Consider the following 26,245-nt stretch of genomic DNA (forward strand, 5'->3'; position numbering starts at 1 on the left):
AGCCCACTTTGTGACTCTGCATTATCATTTATTCTTTCCCTTTAAACCTCCAAAAATTTTCCCACACCCAATCCTATCCTCAACCCACCTCCAAACTGTTTAGTTCCAAGCCTTCCTACAGACTGAGGACACTGGCCCTCACACAATAAAATCAAAGCCCATCTCAAAGGAACATCTGCTTTTTCCCATATTACTGGTGACAATACCCCATGAATTAAAACCCATCTTTCCCATTAAATTTTGAACCACATATTTTGCTTTCAAAATCTTACTACCCTTCTGTGATTTGCACGAGGTTTTTGTTTTTAAATTTGAAAACTTCCTGCTCATGTACATTTAGAACCACCTCCATTTTAGTCTGAGAACATAGAGCAGTACAGCACAGGAGCAGGCCTGTCAGCCTCATTGTCTGTGCCAACCATGACGCCAAATTAAACGAAGCCCAACTATATTAAGCTCATGGTCTATATCCCTCAATTTCCTGTCTGTTCACACACCTTTCTAAATGTCTCTGAAAAACTGCCATTGTATATGCTTCCACCACCTTCCCAGCAGCACGATGCACGTGTTGCAAAAAAAAAGTTTGTTAACCCTTCGCAACTACCTGGCTTTCTGCAATAATTACTCATAAAAAGTAGGTTGATCTTCATCCAAGTCACAACAATAGACAAATACTATCTGCCTAAACTAATAACACTTTTCATGTCTTTATTGAAAACATTGTTTAATCATTCACAGTCCAGGCTGGAAAAGGTATGTGAACCCTAGTATTAAGTAACTGGCAGAACCTCCCTGACCAGGAAAAACCTCCACCAAACATTTCCTGTAGTTGCTGATCAGATATGCACAACGGTGAGCAGGAATTTTTGATCATTCCGCCATACAAAACTGTTTCAGTTCATCAATATTTCTGGGATACCTTGCATGAGCAGCCTCTTTAGGACATTCCACAGTATGTCAATTGAGTTAAGGTCTGAACTCTCACTTGGCCATTCCAAAACACAATTTTTCTTTTTTTTAAACCATTCTGTGGTCGATGTACTCTTGTGTTTCAGATCATTGTCTTGTTGTATCATCCAACTTCTATTAATCTTCAGGTGATAGACTGCTACCCTGATATTCTCCTTAAAATGTCTTAATACAATTTTGAATTCATTGTTCCCTCAATGACTGCAAGCTGTCCAGGCCGGAGGCACCAAAGCAGCCCCACAACATGATGCTACTTCCACCATGCTTCACAGATGGGATGAGGTTTTGGTGTTGGTGTGCAGTGCCCATTCTCCTCCAAACAAGGCAGTGTGCATTTCTGTAAAAAAGTTCAGCTGAAACAAGTATGTAAACCCTTGTTTTTAATAACAGGTGGAACCTCCTTTAACTGCAATAACCTTCACCAAATGTTTCTCAGAGCTGCTGATCAGGCTTGGACAACAGCGAGGAGGAACTTTAGACCATTCCTCCACACAAAACTGTTTCAGCTCATCAATATTTCTGGTATTACTTGCATGAACAACCGGTATGTTACAGCATCTCAATTGGGTTTAGGTCTGCACTCTAACTTGGCCATTCAAAAACACAAATAGTCTTTTTTTTGTGTCCTGACGAAGGGTCTCGGCCTGAAACGTCGACTGTACCTCTTCCTAGAGATGCTGCTTGGCCTGCTGCATTCACCAGCAACTTTGATGTGTGTAGTCTTCTTTTTAACCCATTCTTTTTAACAAATTTTCTGTCTGGATCATTGTCTTGTTACATCATCCAACTTCTATTAAGCTTCAGGTGACAGATCCTTAGCCTGACATTCTCCTGTAAAATGTATTGATACAATTTTGAATTAATTGGTCCCTCAATGACTGCAAATTGTCCAGGCCCCGAGGCAGCAAAGCAGCCCCAAACCATGAGGCTCTTTCCACCATGTTTCACAGCTGGGATGAGATTTTGGTGTTCATGTGCAGCGCCCTTTCTCCTCCAAACATAGCAATGTGCATTTCTATCAAAAGATTCAACTTTTGTCTCATCTGTCCACAGAACGTTGTCCCAGAAGCATTGTGGAACATCCAGGTGGACTTTTGCAAACTTGAGATGTGGAGCAATGTTTTTTTTTTAAAGAGAGCAGTAGTTTCCTCCGTGGTGTCCTTCCACAAACACCATTCTTATTCAGTGTTTTTCTTATAGTGGACACATGAACAGAGACTTAGCAAGTTCTAGAGATCTTTACAGGTTTTTTGCTGTTACCCCTGGGTTCTTTTTCACCTCCTTCAGCATTACACATTGTCCTCTTGGTGTGATCTTTACAGGATGCTCACTCCTAGGGTGAGTAGCAACACTACCGAATTTCCTCCATTTGACAATCTTCCTTACTATGAACTGATGAACACTCAGGTCTTCGAAAGTGCTTTTGAGGCTTTATCCAGCTTCATACACCTCTACAATTCTTCTTCTAAAGGTCCTCTGAAAGCTGTTTTGATTGAGGCGTGGTGCAAATAAACAGATCTTTCTTCAGAAGAGCCAGTTCTGTCAGTAACCTGACTTTGTGTCTTTTTTTTTAAAGAAACAGGGCAGGGCACCTCTACAACCCACACCTCCACTCTCATCTCATTGATTGGAACACCTGACTCCAAATAGTTTTAGAAGGAGGCATTACCCCAAAGTAGTACGTGAGCCAGGACTGTGATTGTTTTAATGGTGTGCTCAGTACTGATGAGAAGTATAATTGTTTGTGTGTTTTTTTTAGTTCAGACAGATTGTGTCTGTTATTGAAGATCAGACATTTTATGAGTAAATAATGCAGAAAACCAGGTAAATGCAAAGGGTTCACAAACTTTTCCTTGCAACATACAGTTACAATGTACTGAATCTTCCAATTTAAAAATAAATGCATAGCTCTGACAAATGGTTCCTTTATGCAATGCAAATGCACACTTTCACAGTATGTATGTTCGAGAAATCTGCCCATGGAACCTTACTAGGATAGACCCGGACAAACACAAGAAAATCTGCAGATGCTAGAAATCCAAGCAACACACACAAAAAGCTTAAGGAACTCAGCAAGCCAGGCAACATCTATGGAAAAGAATAAACTGTTGAAAAGAATATGGAAAAGAATAAACATCAGGACTGATGATGGGTCTTGGCCCAAAATGTTAACTGCTTACTCTTTTGCATAGATGCTGACCGGCCTGCTGAGTTCCTCAGATCTGGCATAGTTGAATTTCTCTTACTATGGACTGATGAACACTCAGGTCTTTAGAAATGCTTTTGCAGCTTTATCCAGCTTCATACATCTCTACAATTCTTCTTCTAAAGGTCCTCTGAAAGATGCTTTGATCGAGGCATGTCGCACATAAACAGATCTTACTTCAGAAGAGCAAGTTCTATCAGTAACCTGACTTTTCGTGTCTTTTTTTATAGGGCAGGGCACCTCTATAACCCACAGCTCCAATGTCATCTCATTGATTGAAACACCTGATACCAAAAAGCTTTTATAGAAGGCATTACCCCAGAGGTTCACATACTATTTTGAAAATAGACTGTGGTTGTTTAAATGGTATACTCGGTAATGACGAGAAGTAGTATAACTGTTTGTATACAATTAATTTAGGCAGATTGTGTTGGTCTATTATTGTGACTTAGATGAAGATCAGAGCACATTTTAAGAGTAATTAATGCAGAAAACAAGGTAATTGCAAAAGGTTCACAAACTTTTATTTGCAACTGTATGTATTATATAAAAAAAATCTTGTCTGACATACCTCCTTTAAACTTTAACCTCTCTGGATTAAACTCCATCTAACGTAACTCCATTTGCCATTTTCCACCCATATCTGCAACTGAACGATAACTTGCTGTATCAAGTCAAGTCTATTCTCATTTAACTATATACATGTACAGTATATATATCATACAGTATATAACCATATAATATATATAGAATCAAGACAATGTTTCTCTGAACCAAGGTGTAAAGCACAGTAATACACATAATACACAATAACTTATGAAAGCAAGGATAAAATCTGCAGGTGAATCTCACATAAATAATAAACTAAAGTGCTTAAATTAAATACTGTCAGGTATGGAACAGATTAACCAATGACACTTCAAATACGATGGGGCAGGGAGTTCAGAAGCCTAATGGCCTGAAAGAAGAAACGGTTTCCCATCCTGTCCATTCATGTTTTTATGCATCAGAGTCTCCTGTCTGATGGTAGAAAGTCAGAGAATGCTGGATGGGTGGGTGGGTTCATTAATAATGCTAAGGGGCCTGCGTACACAGTGCTCCTGATAAATACCCCCGAAGGATGGTAGGGATGCCATCTCAGCTCTTCTCACAGTCCTTTGTAGGGACTTCCAAGTCTGATGCTCAGCTGCTCCCATACCGGATGGAGAGCAAATTGTCAGGATGCTCTCAATGATGCTCCTGTAAAATGCAGTTAAGATCCTTTGACAACCTTCCCAACTATCCACAATTCTACCAATTTTCGTATCATCTGCCAGCTTATTTAGGCCATTGTATCCTATATGAACCACAGCAAATGGGAGTTTCCTCTGCAGCCCGAGGAAGTGTTGTTAACCTCAGCACTGGGCCAGCAACATAGCCGTTAGGATTCAAGCTCACAATTGCAGAGAACAGCATCAAACTATCCAACCATGCTACCCTGCATTGTACTACCTTCCCATTCCCATCCGACAACTTGAATAGCTCCCCGTATCACAAGGTTGTGGTCAGTTTACCCATTCTCTACGCAGGCTGCAAGAACTACATACAACTGCAAGGACCAAGGCTCCTCAGTGCCACTTTCTGGATCTCTAGACTTGTCTCACTTGTTTCTTCTCTCTTCATTGATCAGTTTTTTTAGTTTTTTTTAATCCAAGGAGAGGAACTGCCTCTTAGAGCCATGTGTCCAGGAGACTTTCCTCCTTTCTGATGCACTATCATGTCCAAGTCTCAAACTCCAGAGTATCATCTCTGAACTTAAGTTTCTCAAACATCAGACACTTAGAAACATAGAAAACCTACAGTACAATACAGGCCCTTCAGCCCACAAAGCTGTGCCGAACATGTCCTTACCTTAGAAATTACCTAGGGTTACCCATAAACCTCTATTTTTCTGAGCTCCATATATCTGTCTAGGAGTCTCTTAAAAGACCCTATTGTATCCGCCTCCACCACTGTCGCTGGTAGCCCATTCCACGCACTCACCACTCTCTGTGTAAAAAAAACTTACCCGCCAGCTCTTCTGTACCTACTTCCAAGCACCTTAAAACTACATCCTCTCGTGCTAGCCATTTCAGCCCTGGGAAAAAGCCTCTGACTATCCACACGATCAATGCCTCTCATTATCTTATACACCTCTCATCCTCCATCATTCCAAGGAAAACAGGCCGAGTTCATTCAACCTATTCTCATGAGGCATGCTCCGCAATCCAGGCAACATCCTTGTAAATCTCCTCTGCACCCTTTCTATGGTTTCCACATCCTTCCTGTAGTGAGGTGACCAGAACTGAGCACAGTACTCCAACTGGGGTCCGACCAGGGTCCTATATAGTTGCAACATTACCTCTCAGCTCCTAAACTCAATCCCACGATTGATGAAGGCCAATGCACCGTATGCTTTCTTAACCACAGAGTCAACCTGCACAGCAGCTTTGAGTGTCCTGTGGACTCGGACCCCAAGATCCCTCTGATCCTCCACACTGCCAAGAATCTTACAATTAATACTATATTCTGCCATCATATTTGACCTACCAAAATGAACCACCTCACAATTATCTGGGTTGAACTCCATCTGCCACTTCTCAGCCCAGTTTTGCATCCTATCAATGTCCCACTGTAACCTCTGACAGCCCTCCACACTATCCACAACACCCCCAACCTTTGTGTCATCAGCAAATTTACTAACCCATCCCTCCACTTCCTCATCCAGGTCATTTATAAAAATCACAAAGAGTACGGGTCCCAGAACAGATCCCTGAGGTACACCACTGGTCACCGACCTCTATGCTGAATATGACCTGTCTACAACCATTCTTTGCCTTCTGTGGGCAATCCAACTCTGGATCCACAAAGCAGATCCTATGCCTCCTTACTTTCTCAATAAGCTGTGCATGGGCGTACCTTGTCAAGTGCCTTGCTGAAATCCATATACACTATATCTACTGTTCTACCTTCACCAAAATGTTTAATCACATCCTCAAAAAATTCAATCAGGCTCGTAAGGCATGACCTGCATTTCACAAAGCCATGTTGACTATTCCTAATCATATTATGCCTCTCCAAATCTTCATAAATCCTGCCTCTCAGGATCTTCTCCAACAATTTACCAACCACCAAAGTAAGACTCACTGGTCTATAATTTCTTGGGCTATCTCTACTCCTTTCTCGAATAAGAGAACATCCATAACCCTGCAATCCTCTAGAACCTCTCCCGTCCCCATTGATGATGCAAAGATCATTGCCAGAGGCTCAGCAATCTCCTCCCTCACCTCCCACAGTCGCCTAGTGTATATCTTGTCCGGTCCTGGTGACTTATCCAACTTTGATGCTTTCCTAAAGCTCCAGCATATCCTCTTTCTTAATATCTACATGTGTTGGCGCGTGGCCAAGTGGTTATGGCGTTCGTCTAGTGATTTGAAGGTTGCTAGTTTGAGCCTTGGCTGAGGCAGCATGTGTGTCCTTGAGCAAGGCATTTATCCACACATTGTACTGCGACAACACCGGTGCCAAGCTGTATGGGTCCTAATGCCCTTCCCTTGGACCACATTGGTGGCGTGGGGAGGGGAGACTTGCAGCATGGGCAACTGCCTGTCTTCCATACAACCTTGCCCAGGCCTGCACCCTGGAAACCTTCCAAGGTGCAAATCCATGGTCTCATGAGACTAATGGATGCCTAAAAAAAATCTACATGCTCAAGCTTTTCAGTCCGCTGTAAGTCATCCCTACAATCACCAAGATCCTTCTCCGTAATGAATACCTTGCTTCAGTATTCACTCTGCTATCTCCTTCGGTTCCATACACACTTTTCCACCGTCACACTTGATTGGTCCTATTCTCTCATGTCTTATCCTCTTGCTCTTCACATACTTGTAGAACGCCTTTGGGGTTTTCCTTAATCCTGTCCGCCAAGGCCTTCTCATGGCACCTTCTGGCTCTCCTAATTTCTTTCTTAAGCTCCTTCCTGCTAGCCTTATAATCTTCCAGATCTCTATCATTACCTAGTTTTTCGAACCTTTCGTAAGCTCTTCTTTTCTTCTTGACTAGATTTACAACAGCCTTTGTACACCATGGTTCCTGTACCCTACCATCCTTTCCCTGTCTCATTGGAACATACCTATGCAGAGCTCCACGCAAATATCCCCTGAACATTTGCTACATTTCTTCCATACATTTCCCTGAGAACATCTGTTCCCAATTTATGCTTCCAAGTTCTTGCCTGATAGCCTAATATTTCCCCTTACTTCAATTAAACACTTTCCTAACTTGTCTGTTCCTATCCCTCTCCAATGCTATGGTAAAGGAGATAGAATTGTGATCACTATCTCCAAAATGCTGTCCCACTGAGAGATCTGACATCTGACCAGGTTCATTTCCCAATACCAGATCAAGTACAGCCTCTCCTCTTGTAGGCTTATCTACACATTGTGTCAAGAAACCTTCCTCAACACCAACCAAACTCCACCCCATCCAAACCCCTCGTTCTAGGGAGATGCCAATTGATATTTGGGAAATTAAAATCTCCCACCACGACAACCCTGCTATTATTAAACTTTTCCAGAATTTGTCTCCCTATCTGCTCCTCGATGTCCCTGTGGTCTATAAAAAATGCCCAGTAGTTATTGATCCCTTCCTGTTCCTAACTTCCACCCATAGAGGCTCTGTAGACAATCCCTCCATGACTTCCTCCTTTTCTACAGCCGTGACACTATCTCTAATCAACAGTGCCACGCCCCCACCTCTTTTGCCTCCCTCCCTGTCCTTTCTGAAACATCTAAAGCCAGGCACTCCAAGTAGCCATTCCTGCCCCTGAGCCATCCAAGTCTCTGTTGTGACGGGGTCCTGAACTACCCCTATAAACTGTGCTCGACTACCCCTATGAACTGTGCTTTTGAAAAGAGAGAGTTATTTAACACAAACATTTTGTTTTTAAGAGAGAGAGAGATGAAGACTGCTTGGACACGGTGTTATGATTTTTCGGCAGGTTGTTTATACTTTCTCCAAAGACATTGCCTGCTTGTACATTCTTACACAGACAAAGATGGGACGAGTTGATACTCAGTACGGTGAGATAAATAGGAGGTCAGATGATAGACCTGCAACACATGTTTTTGGACACTGAATGAGCTTTGTTGTGCCCACAGAAAAAGTAGGTTTTTGGAGGATCGATCAGTGGCTCTTGCAGTGAGAAAAGGGAGTGACCAGTGCGGAGTTATCCATGTTTTCAACCCTCACCTGGGTTGATGATTCCACCACAGAAGAACAGTCCCCTTTGTTGAAGTCACAGTCGGTGACTTTTAAAGGATTTCGAAGAACAACGGGAAGATCGATGGCGTCAGCTCATCTGAAGACTCAAATCTCTCCCTCCCCCTCTCTCCATCACTACTCAACTCAATACCACGAACTGAACTGAACTTTACTCATTATCGTAAGACTATCTATTTACCCTTAGGCTTGAAGAAGCTTGATTTTCATATTTCTAACCTGTTTGATTTATCTGCATTTATATTACTGTATTGCATAGTTACTAATAAATATTATTAGTTAATAGCAATACTGGACTCCGAAGTGTTTTCCATCTCTGCTGGTTCTTTAACCCGTCACGGGGTACATGACACTGTAATGGCCACAACATCATAGCTCCAAGTACTGATCCACGCTCTAAGCTCATCTGCTTCATTCATAATACTCCTTGCATTAAAATACACATCCCAAAACATCTGTCTGACCGCATCCCTTCTCTATCATCTGCCTATCCTCGCTCTTGCACTGTCTCCAACCTGTGAGCCAACTGCCTCTTCCTCCATCTCTTCAATTCGGTCCCCTCCCCCACCGCAATTTTAGTTTAAACTCTCCCCAAAAGCCTTAGCAAAACTCCCCACCAGGATATTGGCCCCCCGGGATTCAAGTGCAAACTGTCCATTTTGTACAGGTCACACCTGCCCCAAAAGAAGTCCCAATGATCCAGAAATCTGAATCCCTGCCCTCTGCAGTTGTAATCACCAGATCACAAACCAGTTCCATCAGCTCCTATACAGCAGCAACCTATGACCAGGTCAACTTGTTTTATTATAAATTTAAGGTTCTTTCCTTTAATACAAATAACCTATTTTACCTTTTCCTTTTGTGTTCCTACCACAAACTGTGTGTCAGAAGAACCACATCTGCCTTTATTAACAGCTTTCAGTTCCTCAGTAAATCCAAAGGGGATTCACAACCATAACATTACCACACACCTATTGCCACGTAGAGTTATGAACATCTCCACAATATTTCTAAAGACAGAGTGCACCTCTGGGTGCTCTTCAAAGCTGTTTCAATACAGCTGTAATTCCAGCAGCTAGTCAATAAAGTAGAAAATCATTTGTTAACAAAAAGCAGATCAGTTAGCATCTGTTGCATTCCTAATAAAGGAAGTGATAAGAAGTATATTTAAATTTAACTTGCTGACCAATAATCCACTGCACTTCATTATAATCTTGGTGTAAATATGGGCCAAAGAGACACTTAGAATACAGCAACCCAGCTGATTTATACTTTCATTTCCATCGTCACTGACTGACAGTGTCTTCATCACTGATCATCTACAACAGGGGTTACCAACATGGGATTGCTTAATGGGATTGGTTCATGGCATAAAAAAAGGTTGGGAACCCCTGATCTACACGATACACTGGTTACTCCTTCATCCCTCAAAGCTAAGAGTAAATGGTTCATGGAAATGCCACCACCTCGTGTCCTCCATATCATGTTGGAAATATTTCACTTATCTATCAATGTAACTGGCCTATAACTGCAGAAATATTAACAACTTCTTGTGGGGAATCAAGGGATGGGCATTTTCCAGTGATACCTATAACTTGTGAATGAATAAAAGAGAGATATCAACAATTCGTATCTCGAAATGCCAGATAATGTTTTATTCTGCTTGTTTTGAATGAGAGATGAATATTCATTCTTTATGTGGCCATAAATTAAAATGGGAGAAATAAAAAGAGAAGATACTGGAATCCTTTAGATTAGGCACTACCTATAGGAAAAGATCTTCTTTTCATCAGAAGAAAGAAACATCAGTTAGTTTTAAGTTGCACAGAGAATGGGACAGTAATAGACAGGAATCCCTCTGAAAAGATGAGGCCAAGGTCACAGTGTGGGCAAACTGCAAATAAGGATATTCGGTCATTGGAGACAGTTGGAAAGAAAATCTGAACAAAGGAATATGGAAGTTGAAACAAGAGCAGTTCACAATGAGTGTGGAATAACAGATCAGAAAAGGTGCAAAATGCATAGGACAGGGACATCCCCAGTGCTCATGAAGAGGCCACCTCATACAAAGTCAGCCACTAAGTTCTACAATTCAATAACAAGCTTGAAGTGTTCTGAGACAGAAGAACTGTTCCACAAGATTAATTTAGATCTGTTGGAACAGCACAAGTCACAAACAGAAAGATCGAAAATTAAATCGGCAGGAAACCAGAGCTCAACCGTGCTCTTGCAAAATGAATACAGGTACTTCAAAAGAGGTCACCCAACGTACTTGGTTTCTGGAATAAACTTTGGAAGAAATGCATGTGAATCACTGCTTCACCTGGAAGGAAAATTCATCCCTGGATGGTGAGAAAGGAAGTTAAGGACAGATGTTATGTGTGCTCTAAGATGAGAAATTGGTGCTAGGAATTGAGTTGACCAGTAAAAACAAAGCACTGGTCCCTCTGAACTACTGAAAGGCAAAGGAAAAGATATCTAGTGATGGTATCATGTTGAAGATGGTAGAAATGACCTAGAAAGATCCATTGAACATGAAGAATGGCGGGTTGGAAGTGAAGACCAGGGGAATATCCTTGCTCTGCTCTCAACCTCTCTCCACCTTTGTAAGACTCCAGCAACTCTGAAATAAAAGAGTTGCAATCAAGGGCTATGACAACTATGGTAGAGGGAAAGCCAAAGTTCAGGAAAAAGGAAGACATCTTGAGGCATCTGTGCAGAAAGCTTCCTTATTGGAGCACAGAAGCAAGGACAATGGACTGACACAGCGGGAGGAAGCAGAGTTGAGGTGGCTGTGAGGGAAAAATGTCTTTCCTGTTTTTGTTCTCTGTATGTCCTTATTCCATAGCTTGTGTTTCTTTGTTTGGGTTCTCTATATAACCGCTCACATTACTTTGTCAGTTTATTCATTTACAACTTATCACAAAAATAACGCTGGTCAGAGCTTTTCAGAGATATTCTCTTTGTTCTATCTACCTCTCCCCCATTCTCTGCAACTTAGAAACAACTTGCTTTCTCTTTCTCAGATCTGATAAAGCACCTTCAAACTTAAACATTAATTCCCTTTCTACAGGTGCTGTTTTCTTGAGTGTTTCCAGCATTTTCTTGTCATTTCAGACATCCAGCATCTGAAGTTTTTGGTTTTCAGAAATTGAAAGCTCTAACCTAGAGGGCACTTTATAGTTTACTTTAAAACTTCTGAAATCTTAAGTCAAACAAGAGGCAGCAACTGGGAAATCTTGACATACTGCAGAGCACATGCAGTTCTTCCACAGTCACTGTCTGCAAAACTATGCTGCATAATCAAAATTCATTACGCATTTTTAATAACTATGTACACTGTCAGCTGCAGGTATTACTATACAGAACAGAATCCTGTTGAGGAATTTTCAATGAAATTAAGTATAAACCAAAGTTCAAAGTTTAAAGTCCACATAAATTTACTATCAAAGTACGTTTGTCACCAAATACTACCCCAAGATCCATTCTTTCTTGCAGACATTCAGAGAAAAATGCAAAAGAATCAATTAGAAAACTGCACACAAAGACTGACAAATATCCAATGTGCAAAAGACAAATCTATGCAAATACAAAAAGAAATAAATAAATAACATTGATAACCTGAGTTGTAAAGTCCTTGAAAGTGAGTCTATAGGTGTGGAATCAGTTCAGAGTTGAGGTGAGTGAGTATTCACACTGGTTCAGGAGCCTTTTGGTTGAAGGATAATAACTGTTTCTGAACCTGGTGGTGTGGGACCCCAAGGCACCTGTATCTCCTTCCTGTTGGCAGCAGCGAGAAGAAAACATAAAATCAACACCTTTAAGTCCTATCCATAACTGTACCCATCTGTTAAACACTTTATTCTCCATCTTGTTAGCATTTAGATGGCAGTATTGAAAGTCATTTTTCTTGGTGTGATAGAATATCTTGTAAATTTAGCTTTAGCTGATCCACATTCCATTTCCGGGCTGTGCTGAAATGATCAATGTTGTCTCTGTATTGCTGAGTCAGGGACAAGAAAAACAACACAAGTTCTTGGACACACCTAGAGAAATATGCATTCCCAGACAATAGCAAACACAGACAATGCAAATCATCATCATTCACTATTATTTTGCCATCAAGTTTATACACAAAACTTAGAGATTGCCTCTGAGTACTAACAGCCTGGAGTAATCAACTTAGTGACAAATTTAGAAGTAATTATGGAGGGGGGGGGGGAAAGTCCTGGTGACCTAACTTTGTAAATTAGGGATAGCATGTTCCAAAGTAACGCACCCAACGAGTATTCAACTAGCAGTTTACAGAATACAGGGGAAGAGGTAATCTAATTCTCAACAGCAAGGGTCCCCATACTTACCCAATTCCATAATATTCAAAATTGTTTTAAATGGAAAGGTTGCTATGATTAGTTATGAAATTTCACAGATAATCCTATGAGGTACTCTTAACAAGTCATCTCACTTCACATTGGCAGTGCAAAGTATAAATATCAGCACCTCAATAAAAAAATGCTCTGGTGCAAACAAAACGTAAATATATCTGAACAAGTTTCTCTCTGATAAAGGAAGACATATTTTGTATCACTAAATATGTAATGTCTGCGAAGAGTAAGAATTTCAGGTTGTATACTGTACACATTCTCTGATATTAAATTGAAACATTTGAACTAATGTTAGTAGTGGAAAAGGCATAAAAATAAAGTGCAATGGTGGTGATGTTCTTTTGCAGTAACCATTCGGATCCACAAGTAATATAAAACTGAACCTATTTTAAAATATGATATTTTCTGCATGCCCCTTACACAAGTTGGCTCCTTAAGTAAATGGGAGCATTTAACAATAGACGACTGAAGATAGGATTCTTACTGACCCATACTGACTCAAATTACCACAAGTGGTCTGATCTTCCACCATTTTTAAGATTATGAAAGGATCCATGCAAACAGCTGACCTAAAAGTCAAGTATTATCATTAGATACTAATAGGCCACAATTAATAACACACATGGTTATGAAGGCTATCTGATTCTTCATAGTGTCTTCCTGACCACTGACTACAGTGAACTCCTGTTGGGCTTCAATCACTTTAATGACTGGACAGAACCAACAAATATTACAAGCACCACTGACACTGAAAGTGCATGTGATTTACTGTTGATGACAGAAATTCAAATCAATACAGAAGACATCTAGTTTGATTTTTCAACAAAAAACATATTTCTTTAACTCTGCCAGATACCAACAAGTGGACAACTTTTCTCCATTAATGTCAGCAATTAGAAATTCTGCCACTCCTCAGTTGTCAAGCCATGTAGTTTTGCAGCGAGTCAGTTTGCTGAAATAATAATTTTAAAAAGTTAGATACTTCTGAAAGCCTTTATATTTTTCACAGGTTCAGGTAGTGCTGTTCAGGCCAGAAGTGAGCATCCTGTTCCTGTTGCTTCAACAAAACATTTGTGGCAACATTTGACGGTGGCGAGAAACGCAGCAAAGTTCCAAGGGCTGTGATGACTCTTAGCCAGCCTACAATAAATGCATTCTGGATTTCTCAGAAATTCCTCTCCTCAATGATATCTCCCCAGCAACTGCCGTAGCAAGAAAATTTTGTGAACTTTTTGCAGTTCCAGGTTTTCTGCATTAATTATTCATAAAATGTGATCTGATCTTCGTCTAAGTCACAATAATAGACAAATGCAAACTGCCTGAACTACTGACACACAAAGAATTGTGCTTTTCATGTCTTTATTGAACGCGGTATTTAATCATTCACAGTCCAGGATGGAAAAAGTATGTAAACCCTCATATTTAATAACTGGTAGAACATTCTTTAACTGCAATAACCTTCACCAACCATTTCTCGGAGCTGCCGATCAGGCTTGCGCAACAGCGAGGAGGAGTTTTAGACCATTCTTCCATACAAAACTGTTTCAGTTCATCAATATTTCTGGGATACCGTCCATGAACAGCCCGTATGTCACAGCATCTCAATTGGGGTAAGGTCTGGGCCCTGACTTGGCCATTCCAAAACACAAAATTTCTTCTTTTTAACCCATTCTTTTTAACAAATTTCCTCTTGATTTGTTCGTGTTCTGGATCAGTCTTGTTAGATCATCCAACTTCTATTAAGCTACAGGTGACAAACCGTTAGCCTGACATTCTCCTGTAAAATATATTGAAACAATTTTGAATTAATTACTCCCTCAATGACTGTAAGTTGTCCAGGTCCTGAGGCAGCAAAGCAGCCCCAAACTATGATGCTCCTTCCACCATGTTTCACAGTTGGGATAAGGTTTTGGCGTTGGTATGCTGTGGCCTTTCTCCTCCAAACACAGCAATGTGCATTTCTATCAAAAGGTTTAACTTTTGTCTCATCTGTACACAGAACATTGCCCCAGAAGCATTGTGGAACATGCAGGTGGTCTTTTGCAAACTTCAGACGTGCAGCAATGTTTTTTTTTTGAAGTGCAGTAGTTTCCTCCGTGGTGTCCTTCCATGAACACCATTCTTGTTCAATGCTTTTTCTACAGTGGTCACGTGAACAGAGAATTCAGAAAGTTCGAGAGATCTTTATACGTTTTCTGCTGTAACTCTTAGGTTCTTATTTACTTTCTTCAGCACTGCATGGGGTTCTCCTGGTGTGATCTTTGCAGGATGCACATTCCTAGGGTGAGTAGCAACAGTGCCAAATTTCCTCCATTTGTAGTCAATTTCTTACTGTGGACTGATGAACACTCAGGTCTTTAGAAATGCTTTTGCAGCTTTATCCAGCTTCATACATCTCTACAATTCTTCTTCTAAAGGTCCTCTGAAACATGCTTTGATCGAGGCATGGTGAACAAAAACAGATCTTTCTTCAGAAGAGCCAGTTCTGTCAGTAACCTGACTTCCTGTGTTGTTTTTAAACAGGGCAGGGTACCTCTGCAACCCACACGTCCAATTTCATCTCATTGATTGTAACACTTGACTCCCAATAGTTTTAAGAGGAGGCGGGATTACCCCACAGGTTTACATACTGTTTTGAGCCAAGACTGTGATTGCTTTAATGGTGTGCTCAATATTGATGAGAAGTACAATTGTTTGTTTTTTTAGTTCAGACAGATTGTCTGTTATTGAAGATCAGACATTTTATGAGTAAATAATGCAGAAAACCAGGTAAATGCAAAGGGTTCATAAACTTTTTCCTGCAACATATATTTAAAATGTACCGAACCTTCCAATTTAAAAATAAAGTGATGGAAAGGTGCCTCCTTGAGCCACTGCTGTTCTCTAGTGAAAGTCTTTTTGCAGCAGCAGATCAGGGAATTCCAAGTTTTAAATTGGATGATAACGAAGAACCCTTCTATATTTGGAGGTCAAGATGATCCACAACTTGGAAGGGAACTTGAGTGATGGTACTCCTATGCATCCTGTGTCCTTTTTAGTGAAAGAGCCATTTCACCAGCTCACAAAGTTCAGTGTGTAATTTTATATTTCACAAATCTATGTAAACTATATATTCCAACCATTGGCCAATTTCAGAAGTATAAATGCAAATATGTACTCATTAAACAAAAGATTGATCAGAATCTTAAAAACTACTTCAAAATATATACAGGATAGCTCTGATTTTTTTCATTACTATAAAAATTATGTACTTAAGACTGATTGCAGTGAAAATAGTAAATAATTTTCTCTTATAACAGTTCACTATGACATGTGTACTGAGTAACTATGGCAATCTCATGGCCCAGAACAGATAGTGAAAGCAAAATGTCAATGTTCTGAGAACAAACATATACTGTTGTAGTAGAAATAGACTGTTGGAATGAAACAAGAACAAATGAAAATTGAGATAGCCTCAAGTAACTTTCTTTTTAAAAAAAGAATTTCATGATAGGTGGACACCAGATATTTAGGACAACTACACCGATGGTGAAGAATCTCTCCCAGTGACTTAACTTAACAGAAATTAATTGCATTACCATAACCCCTGTTATCTCGTCACCACACAAAAGCTCTAGCTCCTGACCAAGTTTTTGTCTCCAAAAATTTAATAAAAGACCAAGACTATTAATTACTTTGTGGGTGTGAACTTGTGCCCACTAGCACAAAAGGACACAAGTTCACAACCACAAAGTAATTAATTTAATTTCCAAAGCCACAAACATGATAAGGTGTAATGTTTGGAGAGAAGAAATCCACTGATGGAGTGAATGGAAATAAGAATTACCTGGTGACTGATTTTAAATTGTGTAGAGGTGCTTAGAATGGAATTTAGAATTTAACAGAAGGATTCGAGGAAGATTAGTTTATTTGGCAAAGCATAGATAGGTAACAATCAAACTACACCAGGATAAAGTGAATCTACAAAAAAATAAGTGTTCCATAATGTTTAAACTGCAAACTAATATAACCCAAAGAATCAGTATGATGGGCATCATCTTAAGATTAGCCAGAACTGCTTGCTTAGGGCATAAATGGCTAATACAAAGGGGCATAAACTTCTGGTGATTGGAGGAAAATACAAGGGGGATGTCAGAGGTAGTTTTTTAAAAATATAAAAACAGTGTGGTGGGTGTGTGGCAGATGCATTAAGAATATTTAAGAAACTCTTAAGATAGGCACCTAGGTGCAAGAAAAATGAAAGGTTATGTGGGAGGGAAACGTAGGATTAATCTTGGAGTGTGTTAAATCAAGGCCAAAAGGAATGCACTGAGCTCTATCCCTCCCCCTCCTGTCTTCTCCTATCATTTTGGATCTCCCCCTCCCCCTCCAACTTTCAAATCCCTTACTCACTCTTCCTTCAGTTAGTCCTGACGAAGGGTCTCGGCCTGAAATGTCGACTGCACCTCTTCCTACAGATGCTGCTTGGCCTGCTGCGTTCACCAGCAACTTTGATGTATGTTGCTTGAATTTCCAGCATCTGCAGAATTCCTGTTGTTTGCACTGAGCTGTACTGTTTTATGTTCTATTGCCAGCACTGTGTATGTTGATCAGTGACAGAAACTACTACGAGTTCAATCTTAAATACTATGTTTGTATTCTGACCTATAATTTGAAACACATATAAACAATAGCAAGATGATGGTAAATGATCAGAGTACAGCATGGCATGAATACTAAAGCAACTCGGTGCTGTCTGTGCCTCACAGTAATTTAGTCAACATAAGTTGTCTGCCTTATATTTTATAAATACAGCAGCATCACAAATTTCAAGATATTGTTCTCCTTTTACCATACACTGCATAACTGTACATTGTGCCTTTTAGCTTACAGTCTCAGTCCCAATAACTTTCATTCTCTTCTTTCCAATGTACAATGTTCTGTTGGCAATAGGACTAAAATTGTACATAATATTCCAAAAACATCTGGTTAATATTTCCCACAATGAAGCAGCATATCAAGTCAGATCCTCTTCAAGGTCCATCTTTCCATATCTTTACATATCTGTCAACATTTATCAATTCAATTCAAGATTGTTTAATGTCATTTCCAGTACACAAATGTAAAGGAAAATGAAATAATTGTTACTCTGGATCATACTTTAAACTACTGCTAAATTCTACATGACATTGATATTTGATGCTTAGTCACACAGTGGAACTCAAGCATAGAATTTTCTGTTGTCTTACAAATAATCTAATTTCATAATTTAAAACAATGATACAAATTATATTACGAATTTGGTGGATGAGGAAAGTATACAGACTTACCTATTCAGACTTCAAAAACACTTTTGAGAACATATCACTGAAAGGCTGAACAAAAGATTAAAGAATCCTGATAAACAGTAATATTTTGTGATGGATTGAGAATGGGCTTGCAAAGCAAGGTCAAACTAGTTTTGATTTGTTTAGACACCAGTTATGAAGCTTCTCACTCTGGGATTACAATTAGTTTTTATTACAAGATCTAGATACAATTGTTGGGACTGTGAATTTACAGACGATACTTTTGAGTATAAAGTGAATAGACAATGCTTCTCTGATTCTGGGATAGTCAAGCTACTGGACAAATGGACTCATGACTGGCAAATAATGTTTAACTTGGATAAGTGTCATGCTCACTTTCAGGATGAATATGAAACAAGCAAATATTTCCAGAATGCGCAGAATTTCTTGAGTTGAATATTTCAGGGAAATGGATGTATGAGGATAAAAAAAAGCAAGGGAGCTGGATGTTCTCATGCATAAACCTCTGAGCTATTTGAGCAATAATGTTTTAAGCAGGGTACAGTGAAAGGAAAAACATGTTTCAGGAGATTCATATTATATTGTCCTTGTAGAAGATGATCTTATTTTACTTCCAGCTTGCAAAGTGAGTGATGAAGGATTTGAATACAATAAAGAGAGTACATCACTTTTGATGTAAAGTATCCTTATCAAGGCGGGCAACTGAACCGAAATTGAACTCTGCCGAAGCTTTTAATAGTTATCTGAGATTCAAGGTAAATCCCATAGTGTGTGTCCCCGTTGACAATTTGGGCCAATTAATCGTTCAGGGAGAAGCAGGGTAACGATTATTAGATAAAACCATACTGAAGTAGTGCCAGATGCCCCAGTAAACAGAAACCCTGGAACAGTTGCTTTGTTTGGTGAATGCTGGGTCATCAAATAACTTTAGGCGAAAGCTGAAGACATTCTTGGTTAAAATGGATATCACTTCTTCCAAAAGTGTATATAGTATTCTTTGGGGCATTAATAGCAGCATAAGCTCCTTGATTCATTTGGACTTGGAGATGAACTCACAATCTTCAGGTGCATGCATAAACTTTAGAAACTCATATAACACAATTGTTGGTAAAGAAACATGTTATTGCTCCATTTAACATTATTTCCATTCACAGCCAAGCTGCACGTCTATACTTCATCTAGGTAATTTAATCATAAATCCACAAACATTAAAAGATCTTTTGAAAATCTTCAAGCCAGTGACTCATCATATTTAGATATTGTTGCAAAAGAAATCTGGAAAGATTAGGCAAATTTCACCTGTCACTTTTAATTCTACGCCCTCTGCACCATAGAATCAGCCTGTTGGCTGAGCAAGCACTGATGGCAATTACATGTGTCTTACCTCCCGTTCTACCCCCAACAAACGGAGATAAAAATGAGCTCCAACTGCTACACAGTCAAACTGTATACAGTATATAAAAAAAATCACTGGTCTAACTCCTAGTGAAAACCAACCAAATATCTGACAAACCAATGCTCAAAGGGTTTTTGTTTAAACTCATAATTTGCACAATTAAAGACAAACACGACAATGATCAAAATCCATAAACTTTTTATCTTGCTTATACAATTCACATGCAAAACATCTAAAGAGAAATGAAATGCTATACCCCAAGTAATCCTGCTTTCAAACACATTTTGAGTACATCTGGGGCAATTTTAAGTTACATTATATAGAAATACCATCCTTAATCTTTAGAGGGTTTTTTTTGCTGCACAGCTACCTTTATATGAAACTAATGCAAACATTATATGTAAATGCAAAAATGGCATTCAAATGGACCAAATGAATTAAACTGGTTAAAAAGTTTAAGGTAGACCAGATTATAAGCACTTCATCTACTGAATTGCAATACCTGCTCTAATATATGCAAATTAAAGACTGAACTATAACTTTGAAATTTTAAGATTAGGTTTTGAAGAATTTTATGTGCATGACTATCACGACCTTAAAAGACAATATATTTAAGATGGAAATAACATGATCAGTCCTGCATATTTAATGCATTTCTAAAATACATCTTTCCTCACACCTCAAGAAGACTCTCAATAAATTTACCACAGAAACTATTCTGTGCTCAAACATTACTTGCAAATAGCAAAATGACTTCAAACATCAAGCAATAAAGCCACATGATAACAGTGATCAGAACTATTCTACACCATCTTAAAAACAAAAGCCATATTTAAAAGATTTGACAACCCTGATAAACAAGGATTTGAAGAGAGACAGATGGTGTTTATAAGTCAGGAAACCTTACTGGAACATGTACTTCATACAATCAAATGTTGACAAGGCTTGTCCACATGAGAAATGTTTGTACTCAATTTAAATCTTACATAAAGATAAACAATCAAAGATAAAGTGTTAGTTTTTTTTCCTGTGTTGTTTTAAGAGGAATGTAACCTAACAATTATTGTAAGATATTTAACCGCACATTTTAACAAGTCCACACACGTGCCAAAATTACAATTAAGCGCTATAATTGAAGTTACTCCTCCAAATTTTGGCTTGAAATAAATAAAATTAAAAACTGTAACTGCAGTATTTCTGAATCGTTGCTTTGTTTAAAAGATAAAAATATAGATTTTTTTTACCATTTAAACTAAACTTTGCACCAACTAAAGCACAAGTACCTGTAAACACCCTTTATCATTCCCACATCAACATAGCAGTCAATTATGCAATTCGCTAATGTTATTGATCGTTGTATTTCGTAGAACCCCGAACGACGCAAACAAAGGAACAGTAGGAAGGAGGGTGGTGGTGGCGGAGACAGAAAGACAACGAGGGATATGGAGTAAATACGACAACTGGAGCGTGCAACATTTGTTTTATAATCTGGGGAACGACCTCCAAGAAAACAGTCGCCATTCGCCATGAAAAACGAATTTGAAATATTATCCGTCATTCATAATAAATAAAAATGAACAAATGCATGTAGTTAATATTAAAATAACAAATCCTTTGTAATTTTACAAGCGTTGATTTCGAAGGTTCGACAACCACACTTTCCAATGAAACAGCGTCCACCTCGCAGCTATGCTTTAGAGATTTTGTTAAGCGTCTGTAGAGTATTTTGCAATTGAAGAGGCAATGCTGAAATTTGAGTTTCGCTTGATTCTCCAATCGGACCGAAAGTGGCATCATTTCAATGTAAACAAAAGGGTATCTTAAAAAAGATGGGAGCAAAACCGGGTAAGCGCCGAGAGACAATCATCAGAGGTGAGGAACTGTCAAAGTATCAGCAAAAAAGGCATCGAGATTATCAATAGAAGAAACGAAAAGAATTTCAAGTTTCACAAAGCCCAATTTTATCCGAATGTTTAAAAATAAACACAGGATTAATCGAGCAAAACCACAACCAAAGATCCTTTGACTGGGCAAACCTCTTGCCATGCCCCAGGGGAGCTATTTACTATCCTCAGAGCATTTAGGTGCACAGTGAATTAAACAGGCACCATAGAAAGACGTGTCTCCGGCGAAAGTAAACGACAGGCATACCGACGCTGCCCATTGCAGGATCCCGGGAAGCTTGGAGGGGACACTTAAGTCAGAGCACGGTGGTGGTGGTGGTGGTGGTGGTGGTGGTGGTGGTGGTGGTGGGGAGGGGGGGGGGAGAGGAGGAGGGTGGAAATTCCCTCGAACACCGGTAATGGTGCAAAGGGAATCGGGAAGCAGAGGGAGGGTGTCAGTCAGGGGGAGGGGGAGATGTGACGAGGATTACCTGGTTTTGACATCAGAGAAAGGGGTGATCCCAGTAATACACAAGGCAAAGGGAACTAGTCCACTAGCCGTGCGTCGGGCAGTAGGAATATGCGAGAGAACGCTTATGGGGTGTGACCCGAGGGGTTGGGGAATGGGACAAAACAACAGGGCCAGGGGTTTGGAGGGAGGAGAGGATAATGGGACCCAATTTTTTTAAGAGGGGGTGTACAATGGAGACCCCAGGATTTGAAGGCGGAGAAGACAATGGGATCAATTACAATGTTTAAAATACATTTGGAGAAGTTCACGGGCAGGAAAGGGAAGGATACGGGCCAATGCCGGCAAATGGGAACTGTTCAGGTGGTTGGTATGGACGAGTTGGGGAAAAAGACCTGATTCCGTGCCGTACACAACTATGACTCTACTGATTATTTTGGGATAGGGCAAACGATCCCCAAGATTCGGGTGGAAGGGGGCATGATACAATAAAACGCCAGGATTTGGGGGAGGGGGTTAGGGGCAAAGACACAATGGGCCCCAGGATTTTGGGGGACAGGGAGACGCAATGACACCCCATGATTTGGGGAGAAAGAAATACATAATGGGGCACCAGGATGTTTTAGAGGGTATCAATGGGATCCCACATGATTTTCGGGGAATCACAATGGGGCCCCCAGATTTGAGACAGACATACTTAATGGCACCCCAGGATTTTAGGGGGTCAATTGTACCCCAGGATCTGGGGTGGGGGGAATGATGGCGGGCTGAAGATGGGATCCCTAGACAGAACAAGTCGGCCCTCTGCGGATCGGAGGAAGGAGGGTTTACATTCGGCTCCCCGTGAGGAGGGGGCGTAATATTGGGCCCCCTCCCCTATAAACAGGGCCTTGCGCCTCCCCGTTTGCCCGTTGCCTTTCTCTCCCTCCGTCCCGGTGAAAGCCACTGAGCCTGCCCTCACTCACCCCCGGCCTCTGCCTGTTCCTCCTCCGGCCGCTCCGCTCTCCCCCAGGGCCCGAACTCCCGTTCACGCTAGAGCTGCGAGAGCGACACAAACAACCGAGCGGCCGCTTCCCCACCGACCGGCGTCCCTCACAGCAACTGCGCAAAAAAAACCCAGCGTCAGCCCCCATGCGTGCGCGCTCCCGAGGATACGGCGTCCCGGGAACGGGCGTACGCGCGCTTGGGCGGAGGGAGAGCGCCTGAGTGTCCCTTGTGTGTGATCATGGGGGAGGGGGCAGGCGGGTGTGTGTGTGGGGGACATCGTGAGGCTGGTAAATTGCCCTTCCTGGCTATCTGTCTGTTCTCTCTCTCTCCTGCGAAAACATATACCACGCCTCCCAACAATAAAACACTGGCACTCACACAGGAGAAGCCTTCGCTCTCCCACAACAAGTCACCCTTTCTAACTAACACACACCTCCTGTTGGTAAAATTACCAATCAACCTGCACTGCACTCTCTCTGTAACACTATACTCTGCATTTTGTATTTTCTTATTACTGTACTACCTTGATGATGGAATGAGCTGAATGATATGCAAACAAAAGCTTTTCACTGTATCTAGGTACACGTAACAATAATAAAAAACAATACCAATTCAGAGTCTAAATAATGATATATAAGGAAAACGAAAATCCTACTGATTTATTTTGAAAACAAAGTGCCAGATTCCCATTCAAAGTTGCACAGAACCTTATTAGAGAGGTGTCATAAATTGATACAGTAGAGAAACTGCCCTTTTGGCCCTCAAAGTCTACACTGACCTATTTGCGGATTATATTCTATCGGCATTCCCATCAGCTCCTCCCGGGTATTCAAAACTAACTGTTTTGCTTTATAACATATCTTTCCTCCCACCTTTATTGCAGTGTTGTCTTGGAAATTAACCTTTAATTCCTGGGAACCCCAGGAGAGTTTGGAATACTGTTTTGGAAAGGCTCACATTTTAAAGAGGAGAGAGAAAAGCTAGCTTCATTCATAGAGAAGTACAGAATGGAAACAACCAATTAAGCCCACCGAGTCCACACAGACTACCAACCACCCGTTTATATTAATCCTGGTTTTTTTCTCCCCACATTCTCATCAACTCTCTCCAGATTCTACCACTCACCTATATCCTAAGGACAATTTGTGGAGACAAAATGACCTACCAATCCATATATCTTAGGCATGTAGAAGGAAAGCCACATTGTCACAGGGAAAACTTGAACACCCCACCAAAAGAGTATCAGAAGTCAGGATTGTACCCTGGTCTCTGTGCTGTGAATCAGCAGTTCCACGAACTCTACTATTACTATCCAAAAATACTTATAAGATTGTTCATTTTCGCTGGTTTTAAAATACTAATTCTTTCGCTCTGCATGAAAGGGAAGGAATTGTTTAAGAGGAACTGTTAAATGTTGTAACAGGAAAGGGTAAACATGGGATTTGGGCTAATATGATATGTTGGCTCAGCAGGATCCATCTAAGATAGGTGGAGAGACTTGCTTTTATCTCAGCGCCATTCTCATTTAGAGCATATCTCCTATTTTATTTGGCCTTTCCTTCCAGAAGGAATTTTCCTTGAATATTTAATGATCCTTAAAATTCTCATTGACAGGTTGGGGGGGGTGGTGGTGGAGGTAGGGATGAGCTCTCTCTATTGTGTTGGCGCGTGGCCAAATGGTTAAGGTGTCGGTCTAGTGATCTGAAGGTTGTTAGTTCTAGCCTCAGCTCAGGCAACGTGTTGTGTCCTTGAGCAAGGCACTTAACCACACATTGCTCTGCGACGACACCAGTGCCAAGCTGTATCGGCCCTAGTGCCCTTCCCTTGGACAACATCGGTGGCATGGAGAGAGGAGACTTGCAGCATGGGCAAATGCTGGTCTTCCATACAACCTTGCACAGGCCTGCGTGCTGGAAACCTTCCAAGGCGCAAATCCATGGTCTCACAAGACTAACGGATACCTATAAAACAAACAAAAATATATATAAAACCCATTAAATGCTCCCAATGGTGTGTGTCTTAAATAGCCTCTGACTTCCAAGTCCAGCTCCTGGCCTTCATACGTACTTACCTACTAAGCCTGGCAGATCTGGTTCTACCTCCATGAGAAAAGTGGGTTACTTAAAACCAGTTGCTTCAGGCAGATGGGTCTTGTCAGCTACGATTGGCAACTCATCTAGGAGAATGAAAACTCTGACCTCAAACCTTCACAACCTTGCAGTTATAATCACCCATAGGGAAGGCTTTGGGAGTTAACCCCAAGGAAAAATCTGGAGATAGAGTTAATAAGGTAGTCTAAGTCGCCAGACTGGCAACTCCTGGGATCAAACTGTATCGGCCTCTGCTGTCCCTGTGGATTCATCAGCTGCACAGAGAGGGGAGGCCTGCTGCATAGACAACAGCTTGCTCTCCATATCATATTGCCCTGGCTTGCACATAGACAGCTAGGATGTAATACCCATGGTTGATTCTGACCAATAAAGGACCCCTCTCTCTCTATACATGTTTAATGCTAATGCTTTGAATTGGTGGATTGGACTATATTCAGGGATTCATCTTTGAATCTGGATGATAATGCTGCAGTTGTTACCAACTTCATTAAAACCTGTGTGGATGAGTGTGTGCCTACAAAGACTTACTGTACATTCCCAAACCAAAAGCCGCGGATGAACCAGGAGGCACGTCATCTGCTGAAGGCTAGATCTGTGGCAATCAAGTCTGGCAACCCAGGCCTGTACCAGAAAACCTGGTATGATTTGCGGAGGGCTATTTCAAGAGCAAAGAGACAATTTCAAACGAGGTTGGAGGTGATATCAGATGCACGGCAACCCTGGCAGGGACTGCAAGTCATTACTTCCTACAAAGTGAAACCCAATAGTATGAATGGCAGCAATGCTTCACTACCAAATGAACTCAACACCTTCTATGCACACTTTGAAAGCGAGAACACAATTACAGCTGTGAAGATCCCTGCTGCACCTGATGACCCTGTGATCTCTGTCTCAGACTGTCTTTAAAGAGAGTGAACCCTCACAAGGCAGAAAGTCCCGATGGAGTACCTGGTAAGGCTCTGAAAACCTGTGCCAATCAATTAGTGGTAGTATTCAACATTTTCAACCTCTCACTGCTATGGGCAGAAGTACCCACTTACTTCAAAAAAGCAACAATTATACCAGTGCCTAAGAAGTGTTATGTGGGCTGCCTTAATGACTATCGCTCGGTAGCACTCATATCGACAGTGATGAAATGTTTCGAGAGGTTGGTTATGACTAGACTGAACTCCTGCCTCAGCAAGGACCTGAACCCATTGCAATTTGCCTATCGCCACAATAGGTCAATGGCAGACGCAGCCTCCATGACTCTA

At 40.8% G+C, this 26,245-nt stretch overlaps 1 protein-coding gene across 4 annotated transcripts in view; it reads right to left on the reverse strand.

Annotated features, from left to right (window-relative positions):
• Nucleotides 1-22,993, reverse strand: part of mapk8b (mitogen-activated protein kinase 8b) — a 142,565-nt gene extending 119,572 nt beyond the window's left edge. For 3 of the 4 annotated variants that reach the window (XM_063070667.1, XM_063070666.1, XM_063070669.1), the window contains exons 1-2: nt 22,860-22,993; nt 12,095-12,253 (exon numbers count right to left, since the gene is read on the reverse strand). The gene's annotated coding sequence lies outside the window, so the exon portion shown is untranslated. The remainder of the gene's footprint in view (nt 1-12,094; nt 12,254-22,859) is intronic. The other variant, XM_063070668.1, reaches the window with a different exon arrangement.
• Between the last annotated feature and the right edge of the window lie 3,252 nt (nt 22,994-26,245).

Source organism: Mobula hypostoma, chromosome 18, assembly GCF_963921235.1.
Source record: "Mobula hypostoma chromosome 18, sMobHyp1.1, whole genome shotgun sequence".
Classification (NCBI taxonomy): Eukaryota; Metazoa; Chordata; class Chondrichthyes; order Myliobatiformes; family Myliobatidae; genus Mobula; species Mobula hypostoma.